At 39.9% G+C, this 27,930-nt stretch overlaps 1 protein-coding gene across 4 annotated transcripts in view; it reads right to left on the bottom strand.

Moving 5' to 3' along the window:
• Positions 1-27,930, bottom strand: part of LOC124594984 (stimulator of interferon genes protein) — a 328,498-nt gene that overhangs the window by 17,882 nt on the left and 282,686 nt on the right. The gene's annotated exons all lie outside the window — the stretch shown is intronic.

Genomic DNA, 27,930 nt, shown 5'->3' with positions numbered 1-27,930 from the left:
CTTGGCCAAAGCCTTCTTCAGAAAAGAACACACACACACACACACACACACACACACACATATACATATATATATATTCATTCACACAAGCAAGCACACCCCAGGCACACATGACCACTACATCTCTGGCAGCTGAGACTGGAAAGCATAATGAATATGTGTGTGTGTGTGTGTGTGTGTGTGTGTGTGTGTGTGCGTGTGTGTGTGTTTTCTTTTCTGAAGAAGGCCTTGGCCGAAAGCTAAATCATTACAGTCTTTTCATTGTGCCTGTCTGCAACTCAGCATGTCATCTTTATGGTGAGTAGCAATCTATTCTTTTCCTCACATTCCTGATATTTCATCCTGGAGTTTCCATTGTTTGATTTTGGACAAAAAGTTGTTATTTATGTGTAGGTGATATCCCGTTATATGTTTTGTGTTTTATAATTTGTTCGAGGTACTCCTTGGGCAGCCATGTGGTAGATGGAATTAGACAGCAGATGTGGCGTGGAGCTACTATATTGTATGGAGTGCTGAAAAGGAGCTCAGATTACTCCAGTCCATGGACGTGCAACTCAATAACAAAATTAAATATGAGTTGGTGTAAAGCTAAACAGTACAATCTTGGTCACTGCTGCAACCACATACCTGTACTACATGTACATGCTGCACATTAATAAAATTGACAAACTGCAGGGACAGATACCTGACTGGAAATGGAGGAAGAAAGGTCCTATGATCATTTTTCAGGAAATGCATTGTTGCCACAGTAGCTGGCACTGACAAATGAAAGTTCCTCTGATCATGTGCCATGTGTTCCTTCTGTGTTGCAGGCAATGTGATTGACACAGCTTACCATAAGCAGGAATGGTATGCTATTCATGCAAGGAACAAGCCAAGATGGTGTCTGTGTATGGCCAAGCAAATGGAAATGGTCGAGAGGCAGGACGCCTATATCAAAACAAGTACCTTCACAGACACCAACTATATTACACAACAGTATCTTCTGCAACACAAAAATTGTGATCAGAAACGGAACAAGCTATACCAGCAGTATCAGCAATGACAGTATCTACTACACCTCCAGAAGCTTTAGACACCATCCGCCCCTTGAGCAAAAGAAAAGTGTCTCCACCAGGCCATCTGAAGGATTTTTTATTTAGGACAAGCAGCAACCAAACAACGAGGTGAACAGTGTGAGGGATTCGAAAGACAACATATCATTAACTATATTATATCAAAATGTCCAGGGTCTAATTAGTAAGATTGCTGGACTAGATGTGCTTTTGATGGATCAGTTAAAGGGTATTTCAGTTTTATGTATAAGTGAGCACTGGCTAAAAGAAAACCAAACTTGTAAAGCCAGAATAACAGGATTTGAAATGATCAGTAGCTTTTGTAGAGTGAATTTTAAAGGGGGAGGAACATGTATATATGTGAAGCAAGGAATTGAATGTAAAGAAATTAAACTCAGTAAGATAAAACACATCAAAAAAGAGTTTGAATACAGTATGTGCAAACTTATAGAACCCAAAATAATTATTGTGTGCATATATCGTTCCCCATCAGGGAACTTTATGACGTTTTTAGACAGTGTTGAAAGACTTTAGTGAATTAAGACATTTTACAGAGAGCATTATTGTACTTGGTGATTTCAATGTCAACTTTAAAATGAACTGTCAAAAAGTATCAAAACTAAACAATTTGTTATATTCACATCTGTCCATGAATGTACTAGATATGGAAAACACACTGAAACAATAATAGATCAAATATTTTTTGACTTGCAAAAGTTAGATCATGTTATTGAAGTAACTGACACAGGGTTCTTGGACCACAAAGCAATAAAACTCTATATAAATAATGTACTGCGCACAAATTCTAGAATACGTGAGAAATATATTTACAGAAGATGTATCAATGAGGACAATATCAGGGTTTTTAATAATTCATTAAAATACTCAGACTGGGATTTAGACAAACTCGACACCATGGATATGAAATTCGAGTCATTTTTAACTTGTTATAAACATAACTATGAAATTGCATTCCCTCTTAAGAAAATTAAAATAAAAAGCAAGCCTAATACTTGGGTAACACAGGGGATCTGGAGAGCGACTTAGAAAGCTAAGTAAATCAGCCAGGCAAAATCCAGCTCTGAAACAGTATGTCACCTGTTACAGAAAATTGTACAGGAAAGTCATTAATGCAGCAAAAAAGTTACATAATGACTCATACATCAGTAGAAGCAAGGACAACAAGAAAATGAAATCAGTTTGGAATGTGATAAATAAAACTGTAGGCAGAAATAAAGTAAGAGACAGCAGCTTTGTTATTAAAAGTGAGGACAAAACTACAAGTGATCCTTTACATATTGCCAATATATTCAACCTTCATTATGCAAGTATTGTACAAAGCCTCATAAAAACCCAAAGACAAACAAAGATTACACATAACATCTACACAAATCCTAAAACTATGTTCTTATACCCTGTAAGTGTACAAGAAGTACAGAATGCAATCAACAAACTAAAAAATAAATTGTCCTGTGGCGCTGATGGCATTCCAGATAAAGTGCTTAAACACAGCATAAATATTGCTCATCCCCTTGTAGACATAATTAATGCCTCTTTCAGCACTGGCACTAGAACTAAAGCTGTCAATAATAAAACCATTATATAAAAACGGTGATCCTCATGATGTAAAAAACTTCAGACCCATATCCTTGATATCCTGCTTCTAAAAAGTTATTGAAAGAATAATGCATGAGGACTCTCCGCTTTCCTGAACACAAGTAGAATATTAGTCAGTGAGCAAAATGGCTTCAGAAAAAATAGGCCAACTGAAACAGCTGTATATAATTTCCTAAAACTTCTCCTGATCTCTATAGATCATAATGAAGTAAACTGTGGGGCGTTTTTAGATTTATCAAAGGCATTTGATGTTATTGATCATGAATTATTGCTTGAGAAACTATATTGCTATGGTGTATGTGGTACTGTTCACGGCTGGTTTAAATCATACCTGTCAGACAGATACCAGAAATAGTTCACAAAGGAATCTCTTACTTTTCAGAATATAAGAAAGTTAGTAATGGCGTGCCACAAGGTTCTGTGCTGGGACCCCCCTTGTTCTTGATTTTCATAAATGACCTACCAAACTGTTTAACACTAGCTAATGGTGTATTGTATGCGGTCAATACAAGTTTTTTTTATTAAAGCTCAAGATGAGACTGACTTGCAACACAAAGTAGAAATATCACAAGAAGAAGCAGGAAAATGGTTTAGATATAACTATTTACTTGTAAATGAGAAAGAAACAGTATGGATGCATTTCAGCCATGTATTGAATAAAGTAAAGCCTGATATAGTTTTGAAACTTGGTGAACAGAAGATTTTACAAACTTCAAACACAAAATTTTTAGGTATCTGGTTAGACGAGCATCTAAAGTGGGATAAACATATTGAAATGCTCAATAAAGAGCTAAGTAAATGCTGCTACATACTCAGAATGCTGAAAAACTGCTGCAGTGAAAAAACAGTAATATGTGCTTATTATGCTCTTATGCATAGTCTATTGCGGTATGGTCTCTTATTTTGGGGTAATTCAAGTCTGGCAAACTGGTCATTCATTATTCAAAAACAAGCATTAAGAATAATGAAGGGGGCTGCACCAAGAGAGCCCTGCAGGGAAATTTTCAAAGAATTTCAAATAATGTCGCTTCCATCTTTGTATATCTACAAAAGTATTTGCTTTTTCAAATCTCACCCCCAATTTTCTTCTTTAAATAGTGAGTGCCATGACTACCCAACAAGACACAGGAATGATTTCCACAGAGAAACACACAAAACAGCTCAATATCACAAAAGTGTAATTATCACCCCAAAATCCTTTTTAGTGCTCTTCCCTTAAGCATCAAAAAGATAGAAAAGTTTTACATTTTTAAAAATGAGCTTAAAAAATGTTATTAAGAGAATTTTTTTACAGTGTTACAGAGTACATGGATTTTCAGAACATAGTGGGCAATGATAATGATAATTCATATTTGAACAAATGTATGAAAATAGTCTGCCTGTACACACTATACTTAATTAATTATTGTTTGTTCTGCTATTCTCTACTAGAGTGGTCAATGATAATGATAAGTCATATCTGAAAAACAAATGTATGAAATAGTATGCACTATAAATAATTAATTATTGTTTGTTTTGTTATTATCCACTATACGCTGCATGAGAAATATTTTTATATATGTTTTACCACTGTAGGCCTATGTTATTAATTTACTGTATAATTACAAATTCATATAATGTGACATGACAACTCCTGCATCATTGTATATGATAAAATCTATGCTCAATAAGAGTTGAATGAATGAACATTTCAAGCCCCTTTTTGGGTGTTTGTATGATCATGAGATCCTTTCAGACAGACAATCATTGTGTGATGTGGTTGCTGTCTGTGAAGGTACTTGTTTTCCTATAGCTGTGCTGCCTCTTGACCATTTTCATTTGCTTGGCTGTACACAAACACCATCTCGTCTTGTTCCCAACATGAATAGTGGACCATTCTGCTGCTTATAATAGAATGTGTCACATAGCCTGCAACACACAAGGAACATCTGGCACAAACTTTCATTCATTAGCACCAACTACCATGGCAGCGATGCACTTCTGGACACTTTTCACATGACCTTTTTTCCTCCATTTAGTCAGGAATTTGTCCCTGCAGTTTGTCGGTTTTATTAATGTTCACCCTGTATAATAAAAGTTCATTGTTATTTGAAACTGGCGGAAGTTCTTGGTAGCAAGTAAGACTCCTCTAGTAAATCTTCTAGTATGATGATGATAATAATAATAATAATAATAATAATAATAATAATAATGATGATGATGATGATGATGATGATGATAATTATATATTTTGTTGAGTGCACAGCATCTAGATCTTTAGCGCCTTTATGAAATCTTTAACAATTGATTCAAACATATCAAAAAGAAAATGTCAACTTGAAATAAAGTTAATTACATGTTTCGTAATAATAATAATAATACAGTGAAGCCCCGCTTTTACACCTTTCAAGGGACTTAAAAAAAAAGTGTAAAATGTGGGAAATAACATTTTAAGCTGCAAAAGTTATGTATAGGGTATCCCCTTGCATTTTCGCACTTTATGTATATGTACATAACAGGCATCAAAAGACTTGTCAGGGACTTGTTTATTATCTAATAAAGGTCTGGGAAGCAGAAACGTTTTACTCAATTTCAAACGTCATAATCGATGTTTTTGGAAAGCATTCAGCTGCCACTCATTATTTAAATAATAACCTACAGCGCTAGTTTAGTCATCTTTCTGAGGTTATCAGTTACTGTGCCTCCTCAGTTGTGTAGAAAACCACATACACGCCAACTGTCACACTGTTTGTGTAACATCACAAACAATATAAATGAAAATACTGCACTTGACAACGAGAAAAAATTCTCGAAACATGTTTCGCTCAGCATGAAAAAAATACATGTGCTTAAACCAAAAAACATTGAGCAGTGCAAAGTAGAGCTGTAGCAAACCGGTACTGAGTAACGAATACTTTGGCTGACTCTAGGTACCGAATCGTTACTCATAAATACATTTCGTTATGCGTTACCGTACTCCGTGTTCGGTTCGTATCTATCGCTCGGTTCTGCGCGGCCATTTGCGGGAGATTAAGGACGCATGCCCGTCGGCGCAGTAGTTACTATTTAGAGAATATAGTTACTATTATACAAGCCTTGTCGTCACGCAAATTTAGTTTCATTAATATTGTTTTTGGAATTGGAATATTCTGTGTTAATATTTATTGTGAGTAATTTGTATAGACCTTCTTCACGAATTTGACGTGCGTGGCTCTATGATTTAGATGGTTTCTGTTATAACTATTTTCGATCTTACTTCTTGGTCCGTGTTTGCAGATCAATTCTCGATGATCTGCAGGTCCGCCGCCTTTAACGCAAACACACTTTTTTTTTTAAAAAAAAAAATTACCAGCAAATGTTCCAGTTTAATGGTTACTATTTGTTTTTTGGTTGTAATTGGGTCCTACTATGACATAAAGCTCCATATTTTTTTTTAGTTTATTTAGTTGACTGAATCATTGACATTATTTTCATTTCGCTGATCAGTTATTTAAAATACATACGTTGCATCTTGCATTTGTAAAAAAATGTTTTTAGCTTCCACATTAAATAATTTAAAACTTACTACTTATTTAATTTCATTACTAAACCCACTTCAAACGTATTCAGGTATAAAAAAATACACCATAGTACAAAGATCATGTAATCGATACTGAGCAACGTTTACTTTGGCGGACACGAAGTACCGAATGGTTACTCATAATTTCGTTACTCGTTACCGTGCAGTGCTTTGCGCTCGGTTCTACTCGGCCGTTTTCGGAAGATACGCGCGCGCATCGGCGCAGTAGATGCTATTACGACAATATGGTTCTGCTGTACATGCTTTGTTGAGTAAATTTAGCTTCATTTGAAATATTGGTTTTGGAATATTCTCTGTTAATATTTATTGTAAGGTGAGTAATTTATATACGCATTCTTGACGAATTTTAAATGATTTAGATGTTTATTATTTGTTACTTCACTTTACTTCAGAAACGGATGTGGCTGTAGTAGAGATGGGTCGAACTCCTTCATTTCCTTGAACTACTTCATTCGTTTCACTCTTTGCCGTGAAGCGTTCAAATGAAGTAGTTCATTCATGAAGTACGGAAGCGTGGCGAATGGCGAAGTTGCCCAGTTCGCCGCTCAGCCGCGGCTACGCTCGCTTCGCCTCGCTCGTACAATAAAGCTTCGTAATACTTTATAATTTTACCAACAGATGGCCGAACTATGCAGTAACGTGCACGCAACGTTTTACGCTCTTACAGCGTCTGAGTTAACTTAAATAGAGCATGGTCGAAGGGGACAAAGGAAAGACAAACAGAGAAGCCTGTCACATATAAAGGAGGTATTACATTTAATCTTGCTCGACATTTTCTTTATCTGCCAAATGAAATATTATTTGTTGTATTCATGGACTGAAAACTAGGGCTACCAACGAAATGCAGTCCAGTTTTATGTTCCTTTTAAAATTTAATCCAAAATAGAAAAGTCTATATACCTACGTTAAGTAATTACTCAGACGTTTTCCTGTAGATTTTATTTTTGTTGAGACTAATAACCCTCCAGATACAAAACGTAAACTGTCACCTGTAGTCATTGGTACGATTTCAGGTAAAATCCCTCCTTCAGTGTTGTTAACAAACCTTTTATTTTCATGTTGGCTGTGCGTGTTCACACAGCCAGCCTCGTCGTTTGTATCTTTAATATTCATTTGTCTGCAAGCGCTGCCAACGGTAGGCTACCCGTAGACGCGACGTATAACCATAGAGTAAATATCTCTATGCGTATAACTGCACAAATAGTCACGGGTAAAGATGTCAGCACTGCAGGAAACAGCTGACGCTGCCATCCCCTCCTAAACCTATCGTTCCCCACAAAACTTCGCGCGATTCGTCGACAGGCAGTAGATGAGTAGAGGGAGGACTGAAGAGAAGGGAGGATGAGTGATGTAGCACCGATGTAGTGGGAGAGGGAGAGTGGAAGAGAGCGAGTGAACTAGAAAAAAGTGTGGAGTGTGCTATCTGTGAAGAGTTTGAAGTACTAGTTCATTGAAATTGAGTGGTTAGTCCACACTTCACTGGAGTGAAGCGTTCATTTGAACGACTCATTTACGAGCTCCCCATCACTAGGCTGTAGTGTGGGTAGCTGCGAGCAAAGTCGTGGGTAGGGGAGTGTTGACACACCACCGAATCGGAGCTTGCAGCATAGAAGCTAGGAAGTGCGCCTACACCGTATAATTGCAGTGGTATAATGGATTTCTGAATGCGCATTATATAGTGTCAAATGCGATACTTTTTCACTAATGTCGATATTATTTTAATTGTTAATGTCACAAAACACAGCACAACAGTCCCGCGGTTCGCAAATGTAGTCATACAACTAAGATCGGTCACACTGGTGGCAATGAGGAACAGGCGACAGACGTCAAAATATTCTGATTGTTTCTGAAATTCCATGACCGAACTTCAGGCCATGCCTTCAAGATAGAATGCGGGAAGAGTACTTAGCGTTCTTACTCGTTTCCTGATTCTTGAGTCAATCAGGATGATAGTTTAAACAGTTCTGTATTGTTCTTTTCGGTGCAATTTACAATGGATACGAAAAGAAGCAAACTGTGGAACTTTTTCACCGAAGTTACATGATAAGGCAAAATGTGATCCTTGCCATACCTTATATTCCGTGAAAGGTGGCTCTACATCAAATTAAAAAAAAAATCTTATAAAAACACATCGATCATCATACGAGACCATAATTACAATTTCACCAAATCCACTAGAGCTCATCAGATCCCAAGAAGGTCGAGAATTTTCTTCTTAAATGCCAGTACTGTCTACATCAACATTTGAAGTCGCTTAATTAAAACCTCAAACTTGACAACAACAAACAACCATTGTCACCTTTATCAAAAAATCCTTAAGTCTTGCAAGAGAAAAAAAAAATTACTGAGTTAATTTTCAGTATTATAATTAAAGATTTGCAACCTTTTTCTGTAACTGAAGATGCTGGCTTCAAAGCATTAATTGAATACTTGGAGCCCTGCTATAAATTACCATCAAGGTACATACTAAGCACAACATTACTGGATGCTCAGTATGTAAGAGTGAAAATAAACTAAAGACGAACCGGGAACTGCATCTCATATTCCCATCATGACCGATTGTTGGACGTCTTGGGCAATGACGTCCTATCTAGCAGTTACGGTACACTACATCGTAAACTGGGAATTGAAGTCTGCATTATTAGGATGATTTGAATGTCATAAGCAGCATACAGCTGACTATATTAAAATGGAATTAAGTAATTTATTATGTAAGTGGGAAGTACAAGTTACAGATAATTCCACCAACATGAAATCAGCAATTCGGTTGGCGGACTATGAACATCTGCCTTGTGTCGCACATACACTTAATTTAATAGTGCGACTTAAGAACATTGAAACCATTATACAAAAAACAAAAACAATCGTACAACACTTCCATAGAAGTCCAGTGCCTACAAAAAAATTAACACCAATACGAGAGCAGTTCAGGCCTGGACAAAAGCCTTTAAAACTGAAAATGGACGTTGCAACTAGGTGGAACAGCACACTGGATATGCTGGAAAGGATTTCTATTCACAAGAACCCCTTGAAGCGGCGCTGGGACTTCTTTACAATCCTGCTGAAAGTCTCCTTGAAAAGAAAAGGTTACCTCTACCAGAAGTTATCAAAATTTTAAAGCCTTTTAAGCACTTTACAGAAGAAATGTCCTCACAAACACAAGTGTTTATTTCAAAGGTGCTAGCAGCCACCGATAGTGTAGCAGAGATATTTGGAAATTTTCATATTAAATTATGTACAGAAACAAAAAAAGAACTTTCTGTTTAAGATGAAGACAGAATTTAATAAAGGTTTAAAAATAATGCTAGACATCCAGTCCTTTCGAAAGCGGCCCTATTAGATCCAAGATTTAAGAGGCTTGCTTTTAAAGACGAATCTGCTTACGAGTTCGCCAAAAGCTAATTAAAAACTGAATTGGAAAAAAATATTCATTCAAGAACACCACTTGAAACAGAGTTGCCTGAGCCTGTATCGGTCATTCCTTATTACAAAGAGGACTCAATTTGGAAAGAATTTGATGCTAAGGTAACGTCAAGCTCTACATCAGGTGTTACCAGCATAATTTCAATGTGGCAATATATGGAAGAAAAGTTATTAAATAGGCGTGAGTGTCCTTTAAAATGGTGGCAGGCGTGAACACTTCTCTATCCTGAGCTGTCATGCTTAGCACAAAAATATTTATCTGTCATGGCTACTTCAGTACTGTCAGAAGGAGCATTCTCAAAGTCAGGCCAAATATTGTCTGATAGGTGGAGTTCCCTGAAGCCGAAATCCATGGGAAAAAAATTATTTTTAAATTTGAACCAAAGGTTTCTGTAAGACATTTCTCTGCACATTTTCTGTCTGTTGTACAGGCTACATATTATGTTGATTATTGCACCGTGCTAGTGCATTTGCAACAAATTGTCCTTAGCTATCACATTAAACAATTCAAGATTTACTGGTTTTTGTTTTTATTCAGTTGTTAAACCTGCTTCAAACTGATTCAAGTACAAAAAATACACCAAAGTACCAAAATATAATCTTATGAATGTGACTGGACTCCATACGAGTTATACGGTACCGTCAGTAACGAGTAACGATACGTTTGTAACAAGTATTGTTGTCTGTAGTAACGAATACATACAGATACACATTTTCTCGTTACTTTCACAGCTCTAGTGCAAAGTGAATGGATGGTATCAACTAGTGCTACAAGTGGCCAAATGCCAAAACACACTAAATATGGTTTGACAAAGGTGATCACAACAATCACAAAACTGCATTTGCATGGTAGAGGGTTTGGAAATTGTTGTAAGTGATCATGATATCTTTATTCGAACGAACCTCGTTACTCACGTCAGCCATCACGCCAAGTAGAGCTTGGCAGCGGCAGGAGATATGGCACAAACTGTTCCAACTTTTACATGTTTACCGGTTAAACTCCGTAGAGTGCCCTGGTGTCTAGAAATTTAACCATGTAATATTTGTAAACATTACTGGATGGCCAACAACATGCCAGCATCATTTTTTTTATTGACGCATCTCCCAGTCATACAACTGGAGAAAGGGCACCTACAGTTTAACGTGGACAAAGAATCCTGTGTTGTCCTGGCAACTCTTCACATCATTGAAAGGTGTATGGTAGGTTAGATTAAATACAGACTGAAAATTTCTGCATAGATTCAATCCTTTTACAGTCATGCACTTTACCACTACACCACCAGGCCCAACGCTTATTCTATACATCATGTTCATGATGAATGTTATTATGTAGAATGTGTCAGTTGAATTAAATACTGATTTGTAATAGATTAAAAATTAGTTTTTTTGCTATAAACTGGCCATAAACAGCTTTTACTGTAAAAACTAATTATTGACATCCAAGAATTCCTCTACAGGGAAGGATTTTTTTTTAATGGGGAAACATCTTTAATCCACTTCTGAAAACGTTTTTGCTGTCTGTCATACATTTTATTTCAGTGGTTAGATTGTTGAATAGTTTTATAATTGTTTATGAAATAAGAATTAAACTAGGTGTATACTGAACTACACATTCAATAAAAACTTAACTTCTCTAATAGAATGTTACGATTGACACAATCAGATACCTTTGATAAGTCACAGAAGATTCCAACTGGTGATATTTTATCATTTAAATATTTTATTATGTGCTTAGTGAATATATAAATAGCTATTTCAGTAAAGTGATGCTTTTGAAATCCAAAGTGTGACTGACTAAGTGTTCCATAACTATGCAGTTGGGTGACAAAATGGAGTACATTACCTTCCCAAAAAAATTACAAAATATTGTAAAAAGTGACAATGAGTCTTGGTTACTGACATATGCAGAATCATCCTTCCCAAGAGACAGTTTCAATCTATCTGGGAAAACACCGTGAATTAATTATGTGTTAGAGTGACTAAGAACATTACATATTATAGAGACACAACTTTCTAGTGTCTTCTTGGAGATATTATCCATCCCATATGAATTTTTAATTTTTAGAGTCATCACAATCCTCCTTATTTCAGATGGAGATGCAAGACTGACTAAATATCCGTTGTATTGCTTCTTCAGTCAGAGTATGACACAGATATTTCCTAAGTTTGCTCTTTTGACTCTCTCTCTCTCTCTCTCTCACACACACACACACACACACACACACACACACACACTATCTAAGAGAGTAAAGAGACAAAGAAAGATGTAAAATTGCACACTAGAAGATGTGGCTGCCTGACCACTGGACTAATAAAGAACGAACTAGCCAGTATACAGTACACTAAAATCTCCAGCCTAAGAGCTTAGGGTGGAGTCTGGACAATTAACAAAATTTTAAAATGCGGACCACACTCATTTCATCCTCTGCTAAAATTTATGGTAGATCTCCCCACTTAAGTCTACTACTGCCCTCTCGTCAGAATATAAAAAGCTGTTCACTAAAATATGATGTATGTACACCATAGGCATCACAAACACATAGATTTTCCTGCTGGAGCATAAAGCTATTTGTAAGTGTACCACTTATGGACTTCAGAAAGCAAGTTACATTTGGCACCCCACCCTAAGACCACTGCACAACAAGACTAGTGTATTGTCAGAAGAGAATACAAGTACCAGGATTCCTGCAGACACTATTCTGCTGTGGTATAGGAAACAGATGTATCACGGTGTAGGAATGGAATGGGGTCGCAACTGGAAACATATTACAAAGTTGAAGTATGCAGGACACTATTGTTCTTGTGGGCAACACACCCAAATGCACACATATTCACTGTGAAATTCTGGTGCTATACTGACCAGATACAATATTGTGGTCAGTCATAGTGAAATGGTCCAACAATTTGACCAAGGCCACCCAGATGTTGCAATGCTAATCGGGTATGGAAGAAATCTTGCACCATATGATTTCCATCTTTTGAGTAAACTGAAAGAACATATGAAAGAGAAGATATTTTTCAATGATGGGGATGATCTAGAATGGCTTCATGAGCAAGGAGTGGATTTCTGTTGTTGAGGTATGGAATGATTGGTAGAATGTTCTGATTTTTGTTTACAGAGACTTGGTGACTACCCTGAAAAATAATGTCACATACCTGTGTATTGTAGCACAACATTCAATTAAAGCTACCGGGCCTGCCACAATAATGTGTAACTTACATTTTGAAGTCCCCTCATATCTTCTATAAGCAGTCAAATTAGTAAGACTCCATTCCACCTGTGTGACTGAAGGAGGAATTCCACATACTCATAATTTGTTTCACAGCCTACCTCTTATTGAGACTGTAGGGCAATGGCATGTCATTCAACTCTGTCACACCTACAGGTTGCTATGTCAGCTCTTTCATTTCCTTTAGTTCCCTTGTACCTAAGTATCAGTGTTGCCAGATCAAAGTTGCAGAAAATCATGACTTAGAGACTGGCGTTTTAAAAAAAAAGTCAGTGGGACAAGGACCTAAAACATGGGACAAAATAAGGTGGAAAGCTGTTAAAATTTCCTTTGCTGCTGTCTCCTTAGCTGTAGTGTAGCACAGTACTGTCTGTATTGCCACAGTTGACTAGTTCTGAATATCGTAACATAACCACTGGTGCACACATTTTTTGTGTGCAGCGAGTGTCAGTGACAATATCAGTGCAGTAGCTTGAATTTGTGATTTCTGATAAATTTGATAGTATAAATATGTGAAAAAAAGACCCCCAAGAACCAAGACACTGTGGTGGCACCCCCACCACTGCTACCTACAAGCTCTGTGTCTGAGGATGAAGTGGCGATTCTGGCGTCCGCTGATGACCTAGATCTCACTGGGTTTTCAGACACAATGGATGCTGATCGCACAGGTACTCATCCAGTGGCAGCAGGTGATCCTGAGGCATAGACTGCCTCATTGATTGTTTCGTGCCTTGCCAGTCTCATGATCACGTCATCCTCCAGTGGAATTGCGGCCTTTTTTTCCAACACCTGGCTGAGCTAAGGCAACTGTTACGCTTTACACCTGCTTTCTGCATTGCCCTCCAGGAAACCTGTTTCCCAGCAATGCAGACCCCTGCCCTTCATGGCTACAGGGGATATCACAAGAACCGCAGCGAATATAATAGAGTTCAGGTGGAGTTTGCGTCTATGTCCTGAACTCAGTATGCCGTGAACCTGTGCTCCTTCAAACTCCTCTTGAAGCTGTGGCTGTCAGGATATGGACGACACAGGAAATAACTGTCTGCAACGTATTGGCTGCACTGATTGATCAACTTCCTAAATCTTGTGGGGTGGCACTGTGCTCACTGGCCAAGGTAGAGATGTCGAGAATTTACAGTACCACCTCAACCTCTGCCTCTTAAATAAGGTGCCCCCACACATTTCAGTGTGGCCCATGGCACATATTCGGCCATTGATCTCTCGGTCTGCAGTCCTGGCCTTCTTCCATTTATCCACTGGAGAGCTCATGATGACCTGTGTGGTAGTGACCATTTCCTCACCTTCCTGTCAGTACCCTGGCGTCATGCCCTTGGACGCCTGCCCAGATAGGCTTTAATCAAGGTACACTGGGTAGCCTTCACCTCTGCTGTCACCATTGAATCTCCCCACATGGTGCCATCGATGTTGTCATTGAGCAGGTCACTAAAATGATCGTTTCTGTGGCGAAAAATGTGATCCCTTGTTCTTTAGGGTGCCCCCAGTGAAAGACAGTCCCCTGGTGGTCACCAGAAGTTGCTGAGGCAATTAAAGAGTGTCGGTGAGCTCTACAGTGACATAAGTAGCACCCTTCCCTAGATCACCTAATAGCCTTTAAGCAGCTCCATGCCTGCGTTTACCAGCTTATAAAATGACGGAAACAGGAGTGTTGTACGTATCGACCATTGAGTGTCATACGTTACATTCCCAAGTCTGGATGAAGATTGTACGTCTTTTTGGGTACCAGACCCCAACAGGTGTTCTCATGTTATTTACCAACGCAAACGCAATTGCCGAGCACTTTGATGAGCACTATGCTCGAGCCTCTGCATCGGAGAATTACCCCCCAGTCTTTCGCACCCACAAACAGTGGATGGAAAGGAAAGTCCTCTCGCTCACTACACGCCACAGTGAACCCTATAATGCCCCATTTACAGAGTGGGAGCTCCTCAGCGCCCTTGCACATTGCCCCGACACAACTCCTGGGCCAGATTGTATCAACAGTCAGATGATTAAAAATCTTTCATCTGACTAAAAGCGAAATCTTTCCATTGCAATGGTGGGAGAGCGCCATCATTCTGGTGCTCAAACCTGTAAAGAACCCGCTTGATGTGGATAGTTATCAGCCCATCAGCCTCACCAATGTTCCTTGTAAGCTCCTAGAATGTATGGTGTATCGGCGGTTGGGTTGGGTCCTGGGGTCGTGTGGCCTATTGGCTCCACGGCAGGGCGACTTCTGCCAGGGTCGCTCTACACTGATAATCTTGTGTCCTTCGAGTCTGCCATCCAAACAGCCCTTTGCAGACACCAACAGCTGGATGCCGTCTTTTTTGACTTACATAAAGCATACAACATGACCTGGCGACATCATATCCTTGCCACATTGTATGAGTGGGGTCTCTGGGGCCTGCTTCTGATTTTTATTCAAAACTTCCTGTCGCTCCGTACTTTCTGTGTCCAAGTTGTGCCTTCAATAGTTTCCCCTGTATTCAGGAGAATGGCGTTCTGCGGGGCTCCGTATCGAGTGTGTCTCTATTTTTAGTGGCTCTTAACGGTCTAGGAGCAGCTGTAGGGCCGTTAGTCTTACCTTCTCTGTATGCGGATGACTTCTGCATTTCGTATTGCTCCTCCAGTACTGGTGTTGCTGAGCAGCGCTTACAGGGAGCCATTCACAAGGCACAGTTATTGGCTCTAGCCCACGACTTCCAGTTTTCAGCCGAAGTTGTGTGTCATGCACTTCTGCTGGCATCGTACCATTCATCCAGAACCAGAACTTTACCTTAAAGATGATCCACTCACTGTAGTGGAGACATATCAATTCTTAGGACTGGTTTTCGACATCCAATTGACTTGGTTACTTCACCTTTGTCAGCTTAAGTGGAAGTGCTGGCAGCACCTCAGTCCCTCCGCCTATCGACAGGAGCTTTTAGAATGAGTCCAGTGCTCAGTGTCCTGGTGGAGGCTAGAGTTCCACCATTGCAGATCCATCGTGCACAACTGTGTGCCAGTTATGTTGCACACATTCGTAGTTCTCCTGTACATCCGAATTACCATCTCCTTTTCCCATCCAGGGCAGTTCATCTACCGCGTCGGCAGCCCAGATCAGGGCTCATGATTGCGGTTTGCATCTGGTCCCTTCTCTCTGAACTGGAGTCCTTCCCTTCACCACTTCTCCTCGAGGTCCATTCACATACAACTCCATGGTGTAAACCTTGGCCTTCGCCTGGACCTGTCACATGGCCCTAAAGACTCCATTAACCCTGCAGCTCTCCGCTGTCACTTCCTCTCAATTCTTGACACGTAACGGGGCCATAAAGTGGTTTATACCGACGGCTTGGTGGCTGATGGTCACGGCGGCTTTGCGTATGTTCATGGGGGGACATATTGAACAGCACTCCTTGCCAGATGGCTGCAGTGTTTTTACTGCAGAGCTGATGACCATATCTCATGCTCTTGAACACATCCGCTCATGCCCTGCCAAGTCATTTCTCTTGTGTAGTAACTCGTTGAGCAGCCTACAAACTATCAACCAGTGCTACCCTCACCATCCTTTGGTAGCAACCATCCAGGAGTTCCTTTGTGCCCTGTAATGTTCCAGTTGTTCAGTGGTGTCTGTGTGGACTCCAGGCCATGTCGGAATCCTAGGAAATGAACTTGCCGACGGGCTGGCGAAACAGGCTACATGGAAACCGCTTCTTGAGATTGGCGTCCTTGTAACTGACTTGCGATCATTATTACGCTGCAAGGTTTTCAGCTTTGTGAGATGGAATGGCATAATCTCAGTATGCACAACAAACTGCGTGCCATTAAGGAGACTACGATTGTGTGGAAGTCCTCCATTTGGGCCTCTCACATGGATTTTGTGGTTCTCTGCCGGCTCCATATTGGCCATGCTTAGTCGACCCATAGCTGCCTCCTTCGCTGTGAAGACCCGCCTCAATGTCGGTGCGGCACCCGGTTGACAGTGGCCCATATTCTGGTACACTGTCCTACTTTGACTGCCCTGCGATGAAACCTTAGGTTACCGACTCGCTGCTGCTAATTTTATCTGACAATGCCTCATTGGCTACTTTAGTTTTATGTTTTATTTGTGAGGGTGGGTTTTATCATTTGATCTAAGATTTAGCACATGTCCTTTGTCTCTGTGTGTCCTGCACCCTAGAGCTTTAAGAGTGGAGGTTTTAATGTGTTGCAGAGTGGCTGACTGGCTTCTTTTTATTCTTATCGTCAGCCAGCCATGGTAACCTGCTTTCTTGTTTTAATCTCTTCTCCCTGTTTCTTGTGTCTCTGTGGTTTTATTGTCCCCTTTTGTCCATTTAAGCGTTTGTTGCCCTTCTGCCATTCTTGCGTTTTTTCTTTCTTTTGTTTTGTGTTGTAAGTCTCATTTGTTTTCTTCTCATCCTTGTGGCATTGTTTTATTCAGAACAAGGGACCGACGACCTAGCAGTTTGGTATCCCCCCCCCCTCTTTTAAACCAACCAACCAACAAATATGTGACTAAAAGAGAACAGTATCATTTCAGTTTATTATTGCAGTATTAGAATGGGTAGGGAGTGTGTTTACTGTGTGTGGATGCAGGAGGAGGTGGCCATAGTCTGAGAACAGCTGCAGATGCTTTTGGCCATGGTAATGTGTTGGAAGTCTGCTGCCTCAGGGTGTAATGACAGAGAAGAAACTGGCACACAACACATGGGGCCTCTGGCGCAATGCATGGAGCACCTCAGGTGTTACTTGTTTTACCAGTGGGCTTTGCTGACAGGGCACCTTCCAGTGTGCCCTACATGGGGGGAAATGGCCAGTGGCATATTGTAATTTGCTAGTGTTGATCAAAGTGAAGAGTGTATGTGCACACTGGCCATCTCGCCACATCCATCGCCATATACATATGAGTGGATAATTGGCTTCTCCTTCAGCAGGGTTTGAGCGGGCATGCAGGATAGGGTTTGCTGTTTATCAGAAGTTCCAATGTTAGGTGCATTATGGAGCCCCTTTGGGAAATAGTGTCCACGACTAGAAAGAAGTCCAGTGCAGTGCAGTACAGTACCTTGTATTGCAATTTTTGAGAAGTTTGGTGAAATCTGTGACTAAAAGACAAAGTGCTTATTTTAATTTATTGTTGCTGTCTTAGGATGGGGCCTCATTCAAGATGTGGTGGAGGGCCAGCTTGTGGCTACTGAGGGTGCAGGATGTAGTCATAAGTTGTGGCTTCTTGTCACCACTGATGCTTGAGTTTGAAGCCATCGTCAATTCCTACAGGCAGCTAGCATAAGTGGTGAAGACTGGAGGCCTTGTTTATCGGGTGCAAGCAGAGCTTACAGAGACTGCAAAGGACTTGGAAGAGCAGTTGAAAGGAATGGACAGTGTCTTGAAAGGAGGATATAAGATGAACATCAACAAAAGCAAAACGAGTGTAATGGAATGTAGTCGAATTAAGTCGGGTGATGCTGAGGGAATTAGGTTAGGAAATGAGACACTTAAAGTAGTAAAGGAGTTTTGCTATTTGGGGAGCAAAATAACTGATGATGGTCAAAGTAGAGAGGATATAAAATATAGACTGGCAATGGCAAGGAAAGCGTTTCTGAAGAAGAAAAATTTGTTAACATCGAGTGTAGATTTAAGTGTCAGGAAGTCGTTTCTGGAAGTATTTGTATGGAGTGTAGCCATGTATGGAAGTGAAACATGGACGATAAATAGTTTGGACAAGAAGGGAATAGAAGCCTTTGAAATGTGGTGCTACAGAAGAATGCTGAAGATTAGATGGGTAGATCACATAACTAATGAGGAAGTATTGAATAGGATTGGGGAGAAGAGGAGCTTGTGGCACAACTTGACTAGAAGAAGGGATCGGTTGGTAGGACATGTTCTGAAGCATCAAGGGATCACCAATTTAGTATTGGAGGGCAGCGTGGAGGGTAAAAATCATAAAGGGAGACCAAGAGATGAATACACTAAGCAGATTCAGAAGGATGTAGGTTGCAGTAGGTACTGGGAGATGAAGAAGCTTGCACAGGATAGAGCAGCATGGAGAGCTGCATCAAACCAGTCTCAGGTCTGAAGACCACAACAACAGCATCCCAAACTGATTGAGGTCCTTTCATTTGTAGCAGAAAGGAGGGTCTCAAGAAGAAGCTCTGCTCATTCTGTGATGATCTTGGCTGCAGATTTCTGGATATGGGGCAGAGAACTGTGTGATTTCCCTTGACAGGTCAGTGGTGCTCTACACAGAGGAAGCAGCAACTTGGGTAGCAGATGGCATGGGGGTTTTCTAGGCTAGATAACAGTTTAAGGTCCTCTTATGAACGCTGGTTAGTTAATATGCACAGTGAAATCAGTTTGTGTACAAAGTAAAGACACTTCAAATGTGAAGATTTTAACAGTAAACTGCCGATTTGTAACATTTGTAGAGTTTACTGCCCTCCAGGAAAGCTGTTGCGCTCAAATTGTACTCTGAACCAAGAGCTCGCAGAAATCAGATGCAGCAAGCTCCTAAGTATTTAACAAGGAATTTATACTGAAAAGATAAATTAGATTATCATAGGAGGCAGAGTGTTCATTGCTACCTACAAAAATGTCAAAATTGAATCTGACTGCGAAGTTATCTGGACACAAGTAACCAGCTTAGGTGAACTCATATTAAATGTATGATGTTTTATTGACCACTAGGTTTCACTGTGACAGTTGAAGAATCTTTCAAAGGAAGCCTACAATAAATAGTGGCGAAGTACCCTGATTATGCAAAATTAGATGGATACAACTTCCACCTAATGAGTATAGATTGCGATGTCTATGGACTCATTCACTGCAAGTAGACAGACGGTTTTGCAAAGCAGTTCTGGATGCTTTCTATGTGACTTGCCTTGAGCAATTAGTTTAACAAACCACACACAACTGAAGTCTTTTAGACCTCATAGCTACGAACTGGCCTGACTTTAGCAACAGTTTCAGTATTGACACACTGATTAGTGATTCCAGTGTCATCATAGTCAGATTGGTTACTAAAATTAATAAATCTTGAAGAAAGGTAGGGAAATTTTTATGCTGCAAAGAGCATGTAAGTAGTTGTTAGCAATCTACTTACACAATGAGTGGACTTCATTTAGCTCCAATATAATGATAATAAAGAAATCAATTTAAACGCATTGCAAATAGTACTCTGGAGAAGTATGTGCCAAGTAAGTGGATTAAGAACAAAAAAGATCCATTGTCCTTAGTAACAACATTCATATAAAGCTGAGGAAACAGAGACTGTAGCAATGTCAGGTCAAAATGAAATGAAAAAATATCAACAGAATTGGCCCCTTACTTAGCTTGTATTTATCATGAATCTCTTTCCCAGCACAAAGTTGCAACAACTGGTAAAAGATGAAGGTGACTGCTGTATATATGAAGGGTAAAAGAAGAGTTGCAGATAATTACAGACCAATATCCTTAATATCAATTTGTAGCAGAATTCTTGAGCATATTCTATGTTTGTATGCAAGTGGAGACTTTTTAAGTATGTTATCCTGCGTGATGTGTTCATCAGAAAAAAAGGTATCATCAGGAGTGCCTCAGGGAATCTGATAGGACCACTATTTTTCTCTGCACACATAAATGAACTGTCGGATTGGTTAACAGCATCTGAGATGTTTGCTCATCATGAAAGGGTCCTCACTGAGTGTAGGAAGACACAGAATGCCCTGGGAAAAATTTCTATTTGACACCTTGTTCTAAATGTCAAAAAATGTAAGTTAATGGAGATGAACAGGAAAAACAATCCTGTTATGTTCAGATATAGTATTAGTGGTGTACAATCATGTTTATTAAATATCTAGGTATAACGTTACAAAGATGGAATGAGCACGTAAAGTAGGTGAATGGTCAACTGTGATGTTTTCCTCTGTTACTATTTTCTATAGCATTTGCTGAATGAATTCTATGAAAGTGTAGCTCATGAATAAAGGTGACAATGTACACAACACCTGTGTGACCCATTTTTGAGTACTGCTCAAGTTTCTGAGCTCCCCACTGTGTTGGATTAATGGAAGACAGTGAAGGAATTCAGAGGCAAGCTGCTAGATTTGTTACCTGTAGGTTCAATCAGCACGTGAGTGTTCAGGGTGTATACGCGGACAAGGAAAAAAAATTCCCGGATTTTTCCCGGTTAAAAATACACTTTCTCCCGGGTGAAAACACGCTTCTTCCGTGTTAAGCGACAGTATATTTTCCCTGTCAATCATTTGAATGGTTGTGGTTTTATACACGGGCATAGAATTTCCCGGCACTTTAGAAAACGAAACTCAGGGAAAAAGACATGTTTTGGAAATATCTTTGATGTGCAGCAACATGTATGCTGCGTACTTTCGTATTACGAAAGTATAAATTGGAATTCCACCAAACACCGCATGTTACTTTCCGAATCATTGAAATCGAGATTGCGACACGCTTTTGTAAGCCGGTCATAGCTCATGTCACGTGATCTCACCAGCCGATGACAGCGGATATTCAGAGCATAGGACAAGTGATGTAGTCAGCCAACAGCAACATCACTGTTAAATAGCACGAACACACAACACATGGAAAGTTAATTGTTTAATGCCATTCGTGCTAGAAAATGAAAAAGTGCACTTGAAATGCAGCGAACAGTTGAAACTAGCCAGTACTGTGGAATTAAACATTTCGTTTCAAATACATTGACTGCCTCTTTGGAAAAGGTTAATAAAAGTCAAATTTCTTTAGAAAACACAAAAATAAGTTCATTGTTCCACAAGACGATTAATGCTAGACTGTCAGAAAGGTGGAAATAAAATAAAATCTGACACTTTTAGCCTTCCGTAATTATGTGAATGTATTTTAATTCACTTGATAGCTCCCAGTCACAGATATCCATTTTGTTTTCATTTGACACAAGAGTAAACGAAGGGGAAACAGCAAAATCACTAAATGTAAACATGGGTCACGTGGAGACTACCCACTATAACTCAGACTGCTCTGCGCATCAGCCCCGGATCTACGATATTTGCGAACTGGGTCAATACTAAAAAATAATCAAATTTTCAAAAACATGTTCATTTTGTAGTGCACATCATTCTGAAAAGTCTGAAACATAAAACGTGTGTTCGAGGAAATGTAAGGCATTGGTCTTAAGAATGCCAAAGTGCAGTGCCACGCCTTTTCATAAAGCATTCTTCTACTACACGTCACTATATTTCACTCTGTGGAATTGAAACGTGTATATTTTGTAATGGATGCCATCAAACTGCATTCAGGACATTGGAATTGAAATGTCCTGTGGTGCCTCTCCTGCTCCGTCGGCCAGTTTGACAGCCTGCCCCTTTTAAATAAAATCTCGCAATTAATAGCGGATGGGATTATTTGTAATTGGGAGAACAAGAAGTTTTCATAAAATTTGAACTCTTTATTGCCTATTAGCTAATAACTTGCTGTTTTGTGTGACATAAAATTAAATATGGATACATAAAACCAATAAAGACAAGAGATAAGCAAGAAATTACACATTTCTTCAATCCTTAGCTGATAGCATTTTTTCCTCTATAATCTTGCTACAGCTTTACATTTCCTTTCTGCGAAAGAATCTGTTACCTCATTAAAGTTCGTCAAACGTTTTCCTACATGAAAAATCGAAATGTCGTTATCTAATGCTGAAAAAGCTGTTAACAATCTGATTACGTCTATTTTGTCACTGTCTGCTAGATAAAGCAAAATAGGCCTCTCTAATATGGCAACAATTTTGTAACACACACCAAATAAACTAGACTGTTTTGGCACAAATGGCCATTTTTATAACACGCAGAATATAATTCACGAAGTACCAATATCAAATGCCTATTAGGCCTATTACAAGCAAAAAGCTTTATGTTATGAAACAGTTTCACATTTCATTCATACGCACCAGTTTCTCAAGCATGAGATCAAAAAGTAGTATTATGAAATTTTTATATAAATTTGGAATCGTCTTATTCTTCCATAATTTGTGTTATGTCCCCATTTCTTCTACTTCCTCATTCTAATAAACAATCTTGTCGTCATTAATTCTGTAGTTATTCCTGCCCTTGTAAAAATTTGTTTGCCGATTAAGTTCACTAACCCTACCGGAATCACATGTTTAGTTATCCCGCGATTATTTTCCGGTTAGGCGTTATTACGTGTTCGTACAACACGTTTTTCGTGTTACTTCCAGAATAGAACTTAAGCGGCTGATAGATGGGGACTGTACTACTGGTCCTTACTTGTGTAGCGATCTGGTCAAAAATTTTCTGTCAAAATTTCATTTTCTTGGATACACCGAGAAGATAATATGTAATCTTTCTCACCTGTTATTCCTGTCAGTCGTTTATTTCCATTCTGGTAGTCTGAATCTATGGATTTCACTAGTAATTATAACAACACTGATCATTCGTAAACCCAATCAACCACATAATCAGACAGCAATTGGCATTCATCCGTTCGGCTTTACTCCGCTCAGCTCGTATAGCTCCGTCACCTTTTGTCTGCGGAAAGTTTATTTCTAGATGCGATGAGGATTCTCCTGACAGACATCGTGTACACGATGCATGCATTCAAAAATCACCTTATGATTCATTCAGAAGTCAACTTAAAATGTTCAAAAACCAACAGGGAAGCGTTTCAAAATCATATGAATAATCGATAGCCAAACACGCGCTGGATGCTAGGCGCTTTGTGAAACAAGTTTTTTTCCTCAAGAATATGAGTTTGGCGCCCCCTTTTCCCAGTAGCATCTAGCTAGTTGCTGCGACTGCTTACACAGCCAACAGCAACATTCCTGTAGCCACAAGCGGGAGATTCTACTACTCAAACGCGACTCAACTGCGCATGCGCATGAGCCCGCTCGTAACTGCTAAAACGAATCTAATGTAAACAGTCGTGACTCCACACTCATCGGAGGCAATTTGTTGTTATGAAGCACTGCATAGTCTTCCTAAAGCCTTTGACACAGTTTGCACTTGCATGAGTACTGTGTGTCGTTGTTGTATATGGTGCATTTCCTTTGCAATATAAGTTATTTTCGTTTTTCTCTCTCGTTTATGTTTCATTGTTGAAGTATTATTCTGCAGTAGTGGGGTACAGTAATATCCTTTGTTAGAGTATCGGTTCTTACCAGTCAAAATTACAAAAATTTAACTGAAAACTAAAACAATGAAAAATTCCCAGAATTCTAAAAAAATCCCGGGTTTTTCCTGGTTTTCTCCTAGATGGAAAAATTCCCGGGTTTTTCCCGGATCTCCCGGTTGTCCCAGGTCGTATGCACCCTGGTATTACAAAAATGCTCAGTGAACTCAAATGAGAGAGAGGTGTATGCGCTGTGACGAGAACTCCCCTGCTCAGTATGCTGAGGGTCTCACCAAGGCCTTGCCACACAGGCACTATCCAGCAGGCCTAGTTCACAAACAGATCTCTCGTGCCATTTTCCATCATGTCCCCAATTCTCTCATCCCCCTCCCCTCGCATCCATAATCCCCCACCCCCCCAAACCAGTCCGGAAGAAGTGTCCCTTTCGTCACCCAGTACCACCCTGCTCCCTGGACTGGAACAACTGAACCACATCTTTCACTAGGGCTTTGATTACCTTTCATCATGCTCTGAAATGAGGGATATCCTACCCCTCCTAAAGTGGTGTTCTGTCACCCACCAACCTCCACAACATTCTAGTGCATCTCTGTGCCACTCCCAGTCCCAACACCCTGCCTCCACCAGAACACTGCTAACCCTTCCACACCCCCTCCAGATTGCTGCTTCCATTCTATGTGATTGTTGCATTCCAGTCCGAGGGTCATATGCGTGTGAGGTGTGCTTGCTCGTGTTTTGTGTGTTTGGGGGGGGGGGGGGGGGGGTTCCTTTTCTGACACTATGGCCGAATGCCAATATTTAAGGGTCTTTCAGTTGTGTGTGTTTGCAACTTAAATGTGTCGTCTCTACAGAAAGTATCATTCTACCTTTTCCTTAGCTTGTTGATATTCCAACTCGGAGTTTCCATTGTTTGATTTTGTGTAAAGGCTTTTCTTCCATCCCACAACCATGTGATGCTTTCCTTTGTTACTATTCTCTGTAGCATTACTCTTCTCAGTGTACATTCTCACTCTTCTTTATGTTTATTCAGTCTTCCACATCACATACACTTCTAAACCACTCCGTATAAATTGTCATCGTGCACAACACATGGCTATGTGACTGCGAAGATAGTTGATGCATCATCTGATGCCCCAGATTCTTCTCCACCAACAATTTTATTTATTCCTATTGATCCCACTTCCTCCATCATCCTCACGTATTTTAGTGTTTTATTTTCCGCACCTACCAGTGCCACATGAACTTGTGATCCTCAACCTAACTGGTCGCCCTTCCCCTCTCATCCAAACACACACATACTCCTATACATCATTCTTTCCTTTTCTCCTATGTATGTGTAAGTTTTTAAGATATCTGTGCGTATTTTTACATTGTTTCACACATTTTTGCATATTTTTATGTATTTGTGCATAATTTACATATTTTTTTGCATTTTTTTGCATTCCTGTGCATGTTTTTATGTATATTTACGTATTTTGTGTGTATCTTTTCTTCTCTTGTCCAGCTCCTCTGACTGCCACACAACACCTTATTTTGCCCATATCTGTGTCAGTCCCATGCTGAGGGTCTCACAAAGGCCTTCACAAACAGGCACTATCCCCCAGACCTCGTCTGCAAACATATTTCCCATGCCATTTCCCTCTCACACTTCCAATCCTCCTAGTACCCCCAAAAACCAGCCACAAAGAAGTGTCCCCATTGTCACCTAATACCACTCAGAGTGGAACAACTGAATCATATCCTTCTGCAGGGCTCTGATTACTAATCACTCATGCCCTGAAATGTAGAACATCCTACCGAAGATCCTTCCAACTCCTCCTAAAGTGGTGTTCCATCGCCCACCCAACCTCCACAACATCATAGTCCATCCCTAAGCCACTCCCACTCCTAATTCCAACCTCTTCACACAAGGATCATATCCCTGTGGAAACCCAGGTGCAAGACCTGCCCAATCCACCAACCCAGCACTTCCAACTCCAGTCCTGACACATGCTTATCTTACTCCTTCAGAGGCCAGGCAATTTGTGAAAGCAGCCCATGTCATATACCAGATCTGCTGCAATCATTGCACAGCTTTTAATATTGGTATGACTACCAATCAGCTGTCCACCAGGATGAATGGCCACTGCCAAACTGTGGCCAAGAGTAAGGTAGACCACACTGTGGCACAAAATGCAACTGATTTCAATGGCTGCTTCACTAACTGAGCCATCTGGATCCTCCCCTCCATCACCAGCTTTTCTGAACTGTGCAGAAGGGAGTTATCCTTACACCAGATTCTCTGCTCCTGAAATTATCTCGGCCTCAATGTATGGTAACATACTGTCCCCACACCTCCACCCAACATTTTCCACCCCGTCTGTTCTGTTACCTCCTCTCTATTCTCATCTCCCATCCTCTATATGTACCACCATCTGCCAACACACCCACCCAACTTTCCTCATTCCTCTCCTTTTTCACTCCCTGTTTCACCCTCCAACCCCACCTCTCCTAACCTCCCTGATTGACAGCCTCCCAACATTGTGCCTGCTGGCAGTCCAATCCCTGCACATTCCGCCAGACAGTGCTGTTCTCTCCCCTCATCCATGCACTGCTATCCCTTCCCCTTCCCTGTCCCCTCTAGACTGCTGCTTCTATTCTACACAACAGCTGCACAACCAGTGCTTGCTTGTATGAAGGAATGTGTGCATGTTAATTTTTCTGATGAAAGCTATGGCCAAAAGCTAATGTTAAAGTGTCTTTTAGTTGTGCCCACCCACAACTTAACATGTCATCTTCACAGTAAGTAGCAATCTATTTTTTCCTTACATTGTCAAACGGATGTCTGTGTTGGGAAGAATCTTTTTGTGAAACACTATTGAGAAAGTTCAGAGCACCCGCATTTGCGACAGGCTGCAGAAAGTCTATTGTCACACACATACAGTCAAACCTTGATATAATGGCTTTCATGGGACCATGAAAATTAAATTGTTATACCAGGGTTATTGTTATAATGATGTTTTGTTATCGTGACTCAGAGCAAGGAGCCATGTTTTTGTGGCTGAGGAGTACATTACTGTAGTACTTTTCTGATGAAAAATAACATTAAAAGACAAATAATGAAACACGTATTGTTCACTTCATTTATTATTACAGTACTGTACCGTAGAATATCTTACTTTTGTGTACAGAAAAATTCATTTATTTTCCTTTGTTTCTTTTTTCTTAAAGATTATTTTGTGAATATTGTCTTTATCTCTTCCAACACAGTCAATTGTTCGCTGAAACACTGAGGATTGAAGCTGCTACTTGCTGAATAGTTTCCAGCTGAACTATTAGCTCAATCAGAGGAAAGGGATTCACACTTATCGCACCACTGTCACCGTCAGAATCTTCAACAGGCAAGTTACCCTTTAACTCCTCAATGATCGATTCATCGGTACATGCTTCAAACAACAATGCTGACAAGTATTCAACCACTGAAGCAGCTATGGTTTTACCAGAAATTGCTGAATAAATCTTCAGATCACTTTGAATATCATCCTGCGTTATTTCATCCACCACAACATTCTCACCAACATCTTCACTTTTGGAAATTCTCACATTTTTCAACAGTTCACAATCACATTTGGCTGTACACTGTTCCAGGAACTAGCAATCATGTCACAAGCCTGCTTCACATTGAAACTGTAGGGATTGCTCATCTCTCTTTCAGTGTTTGCGATCATGTGTTGAACTAAATGTGAACGTTATTTTGCCTTAAATTTCTTAATTATCCCCATATCTAGTGGCTGTTGAATCAAAGTACAGTTCAGGGGGAAGTAGCATAGTTCAACATTCTTTGTCTCAAAGGGTTAAATTTGCCATCTACAAAACTTTCTTCACTTTCTTTTCGTTTTTTAAGGACCGTTGCTAACATTGATTGTGCAAGTCCTCGCCACATCTACTTGTTTCATTCCAGTATAAATTTTGTTGAAAACCT

The sequence above is a fragment of the Schistocerca americana genome, chromosome 2, assembly GCF_021461395.2.
Source record: "Schistocerca americana isolate TAMUIC-IGC-003095 chromosome 2, iqSchAmer2.1, whole genome shotgun sequence".
NCBI lineage: Eukaryota > Metazoa > Arthropoda > Insecta > Orthoptera > Acrididae > Schistocerca > Schistocerca americana.
The sequence above is the reverse complement of the archived record's forward strand: the minus strand, read 5'-3'. Positions and strand labels throughout refer to the sequence as shown.